Consider the following 9,968-nt stretch of genomic DNA (forward strand, 5'->3'; position numbering starts at 1 on the left):
CGGACAGTTACTCGAAGGTACACTCAGGCGCTTGCTTTCTTTCAGTTTACGAGAAGACTCTAGGGAGTGGGCAAAGACTGTGACGTCTATTTAGTGTTTAACAGCAAAAAATAAAGGCAAGGGGATGAGGTTCACCCGCTTTCCTTTTGCCTAATTAATAGAAATGGTTTTGCAAACACTTTTTACTCTCTCTACACCACATTGTAAATGAAGTGATTGTCATTTAAGTCTACAGATTTGTATCAGAGCCAAATAAAAGCTATGTCCCATACTTCTGAACATGACACAAACAAACAAAACTGGTATGAAATTACAGTATAAACCTCAGAGGTGCAATTGTAATTCCTGTTGGGGAGAATATACTGCAGAAAGCGCTCCCATGAAAGCGGAAGAAAGCAACTTTTATGACCTTCTTCCTCAGGTAGGGAAGATGAGATCATATTATTTTCATGTCTTCAAGTAACAGGTTTATTTTAGTTGAGCTCTTTGAAAATGAAAACTTCCTGTCCCCCAGCACACGTGATCTGACTTGAAATGTTAGAGGGATTGTTTCTCTGACTTCCTCTGCCTTGATTTTCTCGTACTACTACATGGGGATAGATTAGAATTTTGGCAGAAGAGAGATTTGAGGCATTTGGGTTCACATTTAGTGGGGGAGACTATTAGGGTGTTGACACCCCCTTTGCTTTATGTTTTAATTACCTTTGGCTTTATCAGCATGCTCCATCTTTAAGAAAAATATGGGTAGTAACTGAAGTGATTAGTCTTTGGCTTCAGAGATTTCTGAATATTTATTCAGATTTCCTTAGTAGATCATTGATGGAATACTTTTCATGGTTGAGGACCATATGTTGTCATTGTTTAAATCGGCTTCTCCATAAGTCCCTAGCCTTCTTAAAAGGTTTCCAGCGCCTTCCATCTTCTGCCCCTTTGTTGCTGGGGAAGGAGAAATCCAGCATCACCCGGTCCAGCCTCACCTGGCTGGACCACAGCGGGAGCCCACAGGTGTGATGGGCAGGGTCTTGGTCCCTCCCTCTCTTCTTTCCTGTGCATAATACGTGTGCCTGTCTTCATTGGTGGTCTCCTGAAGTCACCAGCCCTGCCAGAAGGTCTTTCCCTGGGACAAAAGGGAAGCTGGAGTGAGATGGCCTCTCACATGTTGGCAGCTCTCCCTGAATTTCTTTCCTTGGCAACTCTGCGCCATGGAAGGGCTGGCCAGCAACCGTGTTATTTTCACCAGCCCTCCCCCATGTGACTCGCACTGGGCAAAACTGCTATTTAAGCAGCTCCATTAAAGCACTGGCTTGGCCGGTCGGTTACCCTTTGCCATTTAAGACCATGAAACCAAGTCTTTCCAGCTCACTTCTGGCCTATTTTGAAAGAGGTTGGTTGCCTTTCTTTAGCTAAAATGACTGTCTCCTTTCAACATAAAGTAGCAAATACCTTGGGTCTTACTTCCGACTTGACTTCTTGAGTTCAATCCTCACTTGATTTTTTTTTCCTTCTTTTTGGTGATGATGGTCTGAAGGCTTTAAAAGAGAATGTTTTTTCACTACTTAGATCTGTCTTTTCCCAAAGTCTCAGGTTGCCCGTACACTTCAGTAGTACCTTGTGAAAAGCAGAGAGACAGTCCCCCTGGCCCACACTTGAAGCTGTCTGGATTTAATTCTCTGTTCCTTGGGTAGCTGGGCTGGTAACTCTGCTTCCGCCTTAGATGCCACCGTCAAGCGCGCTTGGTACAAGCCAAACTCTGAGCCAGGAAATTCTTTGCATAAGGACTTTCACCCAGTCCATCAGACAGATCCCTGCTCTTGCTTATCCATCTGAGACTGCATGGTACACTTCGGGGACTATAAATGTATTTGATACTGATGATTTAAAAAAGAATTACTGGGCCTGTTTTTCAGGTTTCAGGTACACTTAAAAACAGTAATTTTGCAGTGTTTTCTAAGGTGTTCTATTATACGGAAGCGTTCTAGAAGGCTCGGTCAGCTTTAAATTGGCCATGTGTTGTTCAGTTGTGTCCAACTCTGTGACCCCATGTGACCCCATGGAAGCATGCCGGGCTTCCCTGCCCTTTACCATCTCCTGGAGTTTGCTCTAACTCATGTCCAGTGAGTCATGAAACCAGCTCATCCTCTGTCGCTCCCTTGTCCTTCTGGCCTCAAACTTTCCCAGTATCAGGGTCTTTTCCAATGAGTTGGCTTTTTTGCATCAGGTGGCCAAAGTATTGGAGCTTCAGCTTCAGTTCTTCCAATGAATATTCAGGGTTGGTTTCCTTTAGAGTTGACTGGTTTGATCTGTTTGCTGTCCACGGGACTCTCGAGAGTCTTCTCTAGCACCACACTTCAAAAGCATCAATTCTTTGGTGCTCAGCCTTCTTTATGGTCCAACTCTCATATCCATACGTGACTGTGAATTAATTGCATTAGCATCAGTGGGGTAGCCAAAGAAATAAACTGTGGTCATGGTTAGTGGTACACAGTTGAATATAACTGTGTGAAAAAGAAATGAACAAATCTGGGAAGACAGGATAAAGAGAGATATCACCGGTGCCGTGTTCAGCATCCTGCAAGGTACAGAGCTCCCCACCAACCTCTCTGCTCTCACATCCCTTCCACCTTCTTTCTTTTTCTAATCCCAATCAAAGGTAATCTTCTCTGAAAGGAGTTCCCCTATGCCCCCACCAGTTTTTCTAAATGCTTTGCATGTGCCATTTCCTTAAGGACTTAGGCATTTGGAAAACAAACCCAAGAAGCCAGAGGGTTTTTGGTTTGTTTTTTTTTTCCTGCTTTTAAATCATCATACTTCTCCCCATACACAATGAATTGGGAGGATGGGAAAGGGGTTAAAATACCAAGAAGGTTTAAAAAGTTGGTTAACATTTTATCTTATCACAGATTTTTCAGAATGGGAAAGATCTAAATATTAAATCTATTAAAGCACTATCTTCCTCGCTACTTAAACATCTTTGACATTAGATATAGAATATTAAAAGTTCAAAATTTTTAAGTAAATAGTAAAATCAGAACCATAGCTAAATAGTAGTTTTCCTTAGGTGACAGGAATTATAATGATTATAATGAATTATGTTTATTCCTTCCTTACATTTACTGTCTCTTATAAATTTTCTTTATTATGCTGAAGGTTTTTTTGTTTTCAGTCACAGCTGTTTATGTTAAGCGAAAGAGAAATATGCTGTTTGACACATTTCTTCAAGTGGAGGAATTTATTTATATGAATTTTTCTAGTTGAGTCTACAGTGTAAGATCTCAAACAATGATCTCCATTGAAGAAAAGTCATTACTATAGTCTTTTTTTTTTTTTTCCCAGCCATAGTTGGATGAAGAAGAGTTTCTTTCTGGCTACATTTTAGTGCATGACAACAGCCAAGCAACTTACAATATTTTTACTTCTGTTTTCTTAGTAAAGTAGAAAGTGGTGTTCTAACCAGGTATTTCAACTATGTTGCACTTAATAAGTTGGCAGGAAGTTTCAAGGTGTTTAAATACAAGATAAAAACTTTTAGACAGTGGGTTTGACTAAAAATGTATTGCTGAAAAGGAGCAGATCCTTCTTTTGTGCTTATATCATAACTGTATGCTGTTTCAGCTGCTCACCCAGTGGAGACTAATCAGTAGGCTGAGACAGTGTGAAAGGAAGCAGAAGCTTTATTTGTTTTTCAGCTCTAGCCAGCAGAGTTTAAGTGGGTCGAGTCCAGGAGATGTAAATTCCTACTGGATACAATAATGCAATAATCCATAGGTCTCAAGTAGCATAGTCAAGTGTTGACTTATTTGATAATGCTTTAAAAATTGCATTTTTCATTACTGGCAACGGGATTAGGCGGATTTTATCCTGTGAGAAGACACATGCGGACCATAGATGCTGATGTGGTGATGAAATTTTTGTCAAAATGTAATTTCCTGCTACTAAATCTTGTGCCAGGTGCATCGTATTTCTGGGTTCAAAAGTTATTCCCCAGTGATGTAACTCGAGAGAATAGATCACAGGAACATCACCATTTGATATTTACACAGTTCTTCTCCAAGGATATGTTTTGCTTTTTCTTGTTTCCAGTTTATGAGTGCTACAAATGAATTTTTGTAAAACATCCTAGCAATGTTTGCCTTGTGTGGTTGATTGGGAGTCTTGAAATTGTGTATATAAAGTGCATTAAACACACATTACCCATGTCTTCTTTTTCAGTATGTATTACAGTCTTTACCATTGTATTTGTGGCACTCAACAGATGTTTATTGCATTTAATGACTGTGGGAGCTTAGAATGGATGGGTATATTTCCAAGTTGCACAAATGTATGAATATACATTCATAGATGTGTATTTTTGTCGTTTAGTCACTATATCATGCCAGGCATGCAAATAAATTTGCATGGTTGCCCTTCTTCAAGTGGGTTGCTTTATTCAAGCTCAGCCCTTATGGATTGCAAGTAGAGGTAGGCATATAGACAGATAAACTGAAGTCCCATGAGGCATCTGCTAAGGTCTGTCTGTAAAGTTAGGACAGTTCCTTTCCAACAAAACTCTACAGTGATGTTTTTGGAACTTTAGTTTTGGAGTTCTTTGGCTTTAGATAATACCTCACTGGGAACCATTACCCAGCTTAATCAGCTCTTTTATTCACCATATTTGGGTCTCAAAGCTTTTTGCCTGTCTCCAAAGATCAGATGTGCCCTCCAAGGGCCAAACTGGCTGCTATAGAGACCATTCAAAAGGGTATGCCCAAAGCTGAGAAGGCAGTTGCAAGAAAGAAAGAAAGGGGACTTGAAGAAGGCATTCCAAAAATGCTTTGAACAATGCTGCATGCTTGGAATAAGTATGCAGATCTGAGGTGGCTGTGCGCAAGAGTCCTCACTGAGGATCTTTGTGAAAAATCTGTCTTGTTTACTCAGTAGCTAAACTTTATGTACGGACACACACACACCCTTGCACAAAAATAAACTGGGCAAACGTCAGACTGTCCCTTTAAATTTTCCTCTCTTGCTTATCGATAGCTTCTGCTCCTGTCCCCTCCACGTCAGCCTTACCTACCGCTTTCTCACTTATTCCTAGACCAGCTGGCACTGGTAGGTTGCATTAGTGACTGAGGCCTGTGTTGATCAGGATTTATGATGAAGGCTTTGAAAAGTAGTATGCCGAAATTTTTTGGAGGGGACGGTATATGATGGAATTGATATATCCTTTGATTTCCTGCCCTTTGACCATACTACTTGTGGAAAATTACCAGGATGGTTTCAAGGGTGCAAGGGTATGTGTGTGTGGTCCACAGCAATAGATTTCAGCCTCCAGGGGCTATATATTTTTCTTTTCCTCTCCTCAAAGGGGCCCCAATTTCCACCCTTGTGCATCCATGCAGGTTGGCACGTGTGATGACACCGCTGGTTATAGTCTGTTCCTGTGCTAAGCTGTTCATTCAGCTCTTCTGGATAAGAGCCAGATGTAAAATCAAAAGCATACCCTTGACTTTTTAAATTGGCAGCATGTTTGTCTCAAGCCTTTTAATAAAACATGGCCTTCTTACCTAATTTTAGGATGTATGAAACTGTGTTAAGCTGTACATAGATATCCTGGTAGGAACATTTTGATAGATTGCAATATAGGTTCAGAAGAAACTTGAAAGTAAGTAAGATCTCTGGGATTTTAGAAAGGCTAGGTTATTGTTTCACTTGTAGCAACCACATGAAGTAAATCCTGTCTCTTTGATAATAAAAGAGATAAGCCTAGTGTGGTTTTTTGTTTGTTTGTTTCTACCTTGATGTCTCCATGTCAAGTCTTTATTTGTAAGTAGAAACATAGACTTTATCTGTTATTTAGGGCTGAAGTTAACACTGTGAAATGAACAGAAATCTCTTAGTAAAACTTGAATCCTTATCTGGTAAATTTCAGCTTACCTGAAAGCGGTTTTGTAGACAATCAATGCTGGTGGGTCCCAGCCATACTCTCCTGCAAAGAGGAGAGCGAGAGGCAGAGGGGAAAAAAAAAATTTGTATTGGTCAACATTTACCTTGTGTGGACTTTCAGGTCTGCTGCCGCCCTTGCCATGGACATGGATCATTACTGCTGTGTGCTGATCATATCACAAAGCACGTCCTTGTGGTCCCTTCACTTATTTAAAGATGTCTTGGTCTGTCATTCATGGTGCCTCACCACCTACACAACCCGCGTTTGTAGACGTCTCTCCTCTTTCCCCTTTGCAGATACCCTGTGTTCTGACAAAACTACCTTCCTCACTTGGCCTAACCAGGGCTGTGTGCTCATCCCCCCTGGGCTTATTTTGTCCTGTGCACTCCGTGGGAAGTGTGCCTTGTCCCTTTCATTCCTTCCACTCATATTTAGTGAGTTCCTGCTCTGTGCCAGCACTGAAACACCATTTCCACACCTCCAGACTCTTCCATGGCTTCCAAACCAAGCCAAGTGTGTCAGTGAGGTGCTTCCTTTACGCTCCCAGCTAGAAATGTTCTTCTCTCCTCTGTACATCCAGGGCAGGAGTCCCTAATCCCTGGACCATGGACTGTTACTGGTCTGTAGGCCATTAGGAACTGAAACACACATCAGGCAGTGACTGATGGATGAGTGAGACAGGGAAGCTTAATCTGTATTTACAGCTGCTCCCCGTTGCTGGCATTACCGCCTGAGCTCTGCCTCCCATCAGATCAGTGGCAGCATTAAATCCTCATAGGAGTGTGAACCCTACTGTGAACTGTGCATGCAAGGGATCTAGGTTGCATGCTCCTTATGAGAATCACTTCAAAACCATCCTTTCTCTGAAGCCCTGGAAAAAATTGTTTTCCATGAAACTGGTCTCTGATGCCAAAAAGATTGGGGACCACTGATAAACAGCTTTTTGCCTATTGTACCTTTTGTGGAATTCACCCTGTTTCAACTTTGCATTCTCTATTTGTGAATGAAGCTTACCTTCCTTGCTAAAATTTCTGGAAAGCAGAGCCTATAACAGAATTCACCATTGTAGCCTCGGTAGTACTTAATGCAACCATTTACTTATTTGACAGGTATTTATTGATTAGCTCTGCTGTGCCTCCTCCTTCTCAGGACATCCTATAAATATTGATGTTTCTATAGATACCTTTTGGATGCGTGAAAAATAAGGCTCTCAGAAGGACTATCTAATGTTAAGATTGAGAGTGAATGAGACTTTATAAGTTTGAGAAGGGGTCTACTCCTAAGGGGAATGGGTAACACTCATTGTGATCTGACTTTTAAACTGCGTAGAAGAAATGTTGTGTTTCTGCCAGAATAACTTATCTCTGTTAGACCTAAATTAGAACCCCCTTTTTAAATTTAATGATTAACTAGGTCTCTTTTGCTTAGACATTCTTTTGCATCTAGAATTTTCCTATCAACCAATGTCAACTTAAAAACCAATTTCAGATTTTATAATGGGAAAACCCTGCAACTTCAAATTCTAAAATCTCCATTTGACTTTTAATCAAAAGAAGATTAAACATAGCCTGATGGTAACCTGCTTACCATATTTTGTAGTTGTTTTACACAAAAGCTTCAGTGGACGTTTTTATTTTGATCATAAGAACATCAAAGTGTTCTGTGTTTTTGTGTTGCTAAACCTCTGAAACCTCCAAACCACATCGATTGGTTTGCTGACTTAATATTGACTATTGTGACTTTGTGATTGCTTTAGACTCTTGCATTTTAAAAGAAAAAAAGAAGTTAAATACAGTTTGTTTATTTTTCTGAAGTACTCAGTACTGCCTGTGCCTGTAACTTCAGTTTATCCCATGCTGTCCCGCTGTCCCTTTTTAAAGAAAAACGCTAAAGAAGTGATTGAACGTGTGTTTTGAGATGCTGATGATGACGGATTCTTTCATTTTTCTTTTCAGAATGAAGACCTAAATGACCTCAGCAAATCCTCCTTTAACTCATGGGTACCCAGACTCTAAATATTTCATGATTCACAACCAGGACCTCACATCTTCCTCCTCAGTAGATGGTACGATGCACCCATTTCAGTTTGTTTACTTTACACAATCCTCAGGAGTTTGTTGACTGAACTGCACGTTCTATATCGTGCCAAGAAAAAAGCACTGTGACACCAGAACAATGAGTCTGCATAAACTTCATCTTCAACCTTAAGGACTTAGCTGGCCACATGAGCTGATGGGCCACCGTGCCACAAGAGAATGAGTTTACGCTCATTGCATTTACAAGACACATTTCATCTGCTGCTGAAACCGTGTACGACAGAGCATCATTGTAAATTATTTCCTATGGAACTGTTGCATTGGGTGGAGAGAGTATTAAATATTTAACATAGGTTTTTGATTTATATGTGTAATTTTTTTAATTAAAATGTAACTTTTCTTACAGCACATCTTTTTTGGGGGGGATGTGGAACTGAGGTATACAGTGTTCTATTGGAAAGAGTGGAGCAAATGCTTAAAACAAGGCTAACAAGAGTAGAATAGGGTACGATCCTTGTTTTAAGATTGTAATTCAGAAAAATAATATAATAAGAATCATAGTGCCATAGATTTTGGTTCTCAATTGTATAGTTCTATTTGCTGATACTATCTCTTGTAATATAGCCTTGATGTTGAGCTGAGATCCTTACAAGAATTGATCTTAATTTTGTATTTTTTTTTTTTTTTTCTGTAAGGCAATAGGCCATGTTAATGAAACTGAAGAAGGATATATTCTGCTGGGTATTTTCAAGTGTCAGCTTAAAATTGGCAATTGAATGGAAGCAAAATTACAAGAAAAGGCAATCAGTGTCTTCCTTTGTATATACTGTAAAGAGGAGGAGACATGGGTGATCCCTTTGAATCAAAAGCTCTCTTTGGAATGAATAATGTGGGTGTTTGTAAATTCTGGAAATTTCTTTCTATTCATAATAAACTAGAGACTGTTGATCTTTTCTTCTCCCCCTTCCCCCACTTCCTGTTCCATTGCCACCAAATTTTTTTTTCCTGTTGCACACGTTAGGATCTTTCATTTCCTGCATTGTCTCAAAAAAGATGTAAGACAAGTGAGTACTTGTCTTTCATTTCTAACCAGAAATTAAAATTCCAGAACGTGTCTTTTACAATGACCAGGGCTACATTGTCACTTTTCCTTAAGACTCTTATCTCATGTTTTCTGAGAACGTCCAGTGTAACATTATTTAACCAAATGTAATTTGGTCCATTCGCCCTGGTGGCTACTGGCCTGTGTGTGATTAGTTAATAAAACCCAGGGTGCAGAGAGCACATCAAAGCATAATGACCTGCTAGGGAAACATCTAGCCAGCAGTGAAAATGTTAATCCTTTTCTTGTTTGGAAAGTACACACATCTTGGAATTTTTCCTCATGAAAGAGAAATGGCAATGAACATACTAAAAGAAATTGCCTACAGAGTTTTGAATCTTTTGATCAGGAAACTTCCTAAAAGTTCAGTGAATTAAGTCTAGTATCAGGCTCCCCTGGAGTCCGTGTGAATGCTCTATCAGGAATCCCCAGCCTTGCTGTTGAGAGGAGCAAGATTTTCTTTCACTGAAGGGTTGAGCTCCCTGGTTGGGGGAGGGGTTGCCAGGAAGGGGCCAGGGTTGGGGGCCATCGCAGTGGCTGCTTATCAACGGGTCAGGGACCCCCACCCCCCACCCCTCACTCTACTCAAAAGGGAGTAGGGATCAGTGGACCCCTTCACCTGCTGAGGCCCGTGTTACTGTTAATTCAGCCGGATGACATGTACCTCACAGACTCTTGTACAGTGTTCACCATTGCAGATTCTAAGCATTTGCATGCTCATCAATTTCTAAGATAAATACGTCTGTAGTCATAAGAACCCATTGTTTTCAAGGAACTTGCTGAATGACATCATTTCCTATTAGGAGACAACACCACTGATTTTTAAAATCTGATATGAAACGGTTTTGTTTTTGTACCCTTTCATGAAAAAGACTTTCTTAGTCAAGCTCTTATTTTTCAAGTATTG

At 40.3% G+C, this 9,968-nt stretch overlaps 1 protein-coding gene across 1 annotated transcript in view; it reads left to right on the plus strand.

Annotated features, from left to right (window-relative positions):
* IRS1 (insulin receptor substrate 1) overlaps nt 1-8,905 on the plus strand; it is a 64,243-nt gene extending 55,338 nt beyond the window's left edge. The window contains exon 2 of the mRNA XM_086338169.1: nt 7,879-8,905. The gene's annotated coding sequence lies outside the window, so the exon portion shown is untranslated. The remainder of the gene's footprint in view (nt 1-7,878) is intronic.
* Nucleotides 8,906-9,968: the final 1,063 nt, after the last annotated feature.

Source organism: Bos grunniens, chromosome 2, assembly GCF_055505025.1.
Source record: "Bos grunniens cultivar Pamir isolate PY7600 chromosome 2, Bosgru_T2T1.0, whole genome shotgun sequence".
Lineage (NCBI taxonomy): Eukaryota > Metazoa > Chordata > Mammalia > Artiodactyla > Bovidae > Bos > Bos grunniens.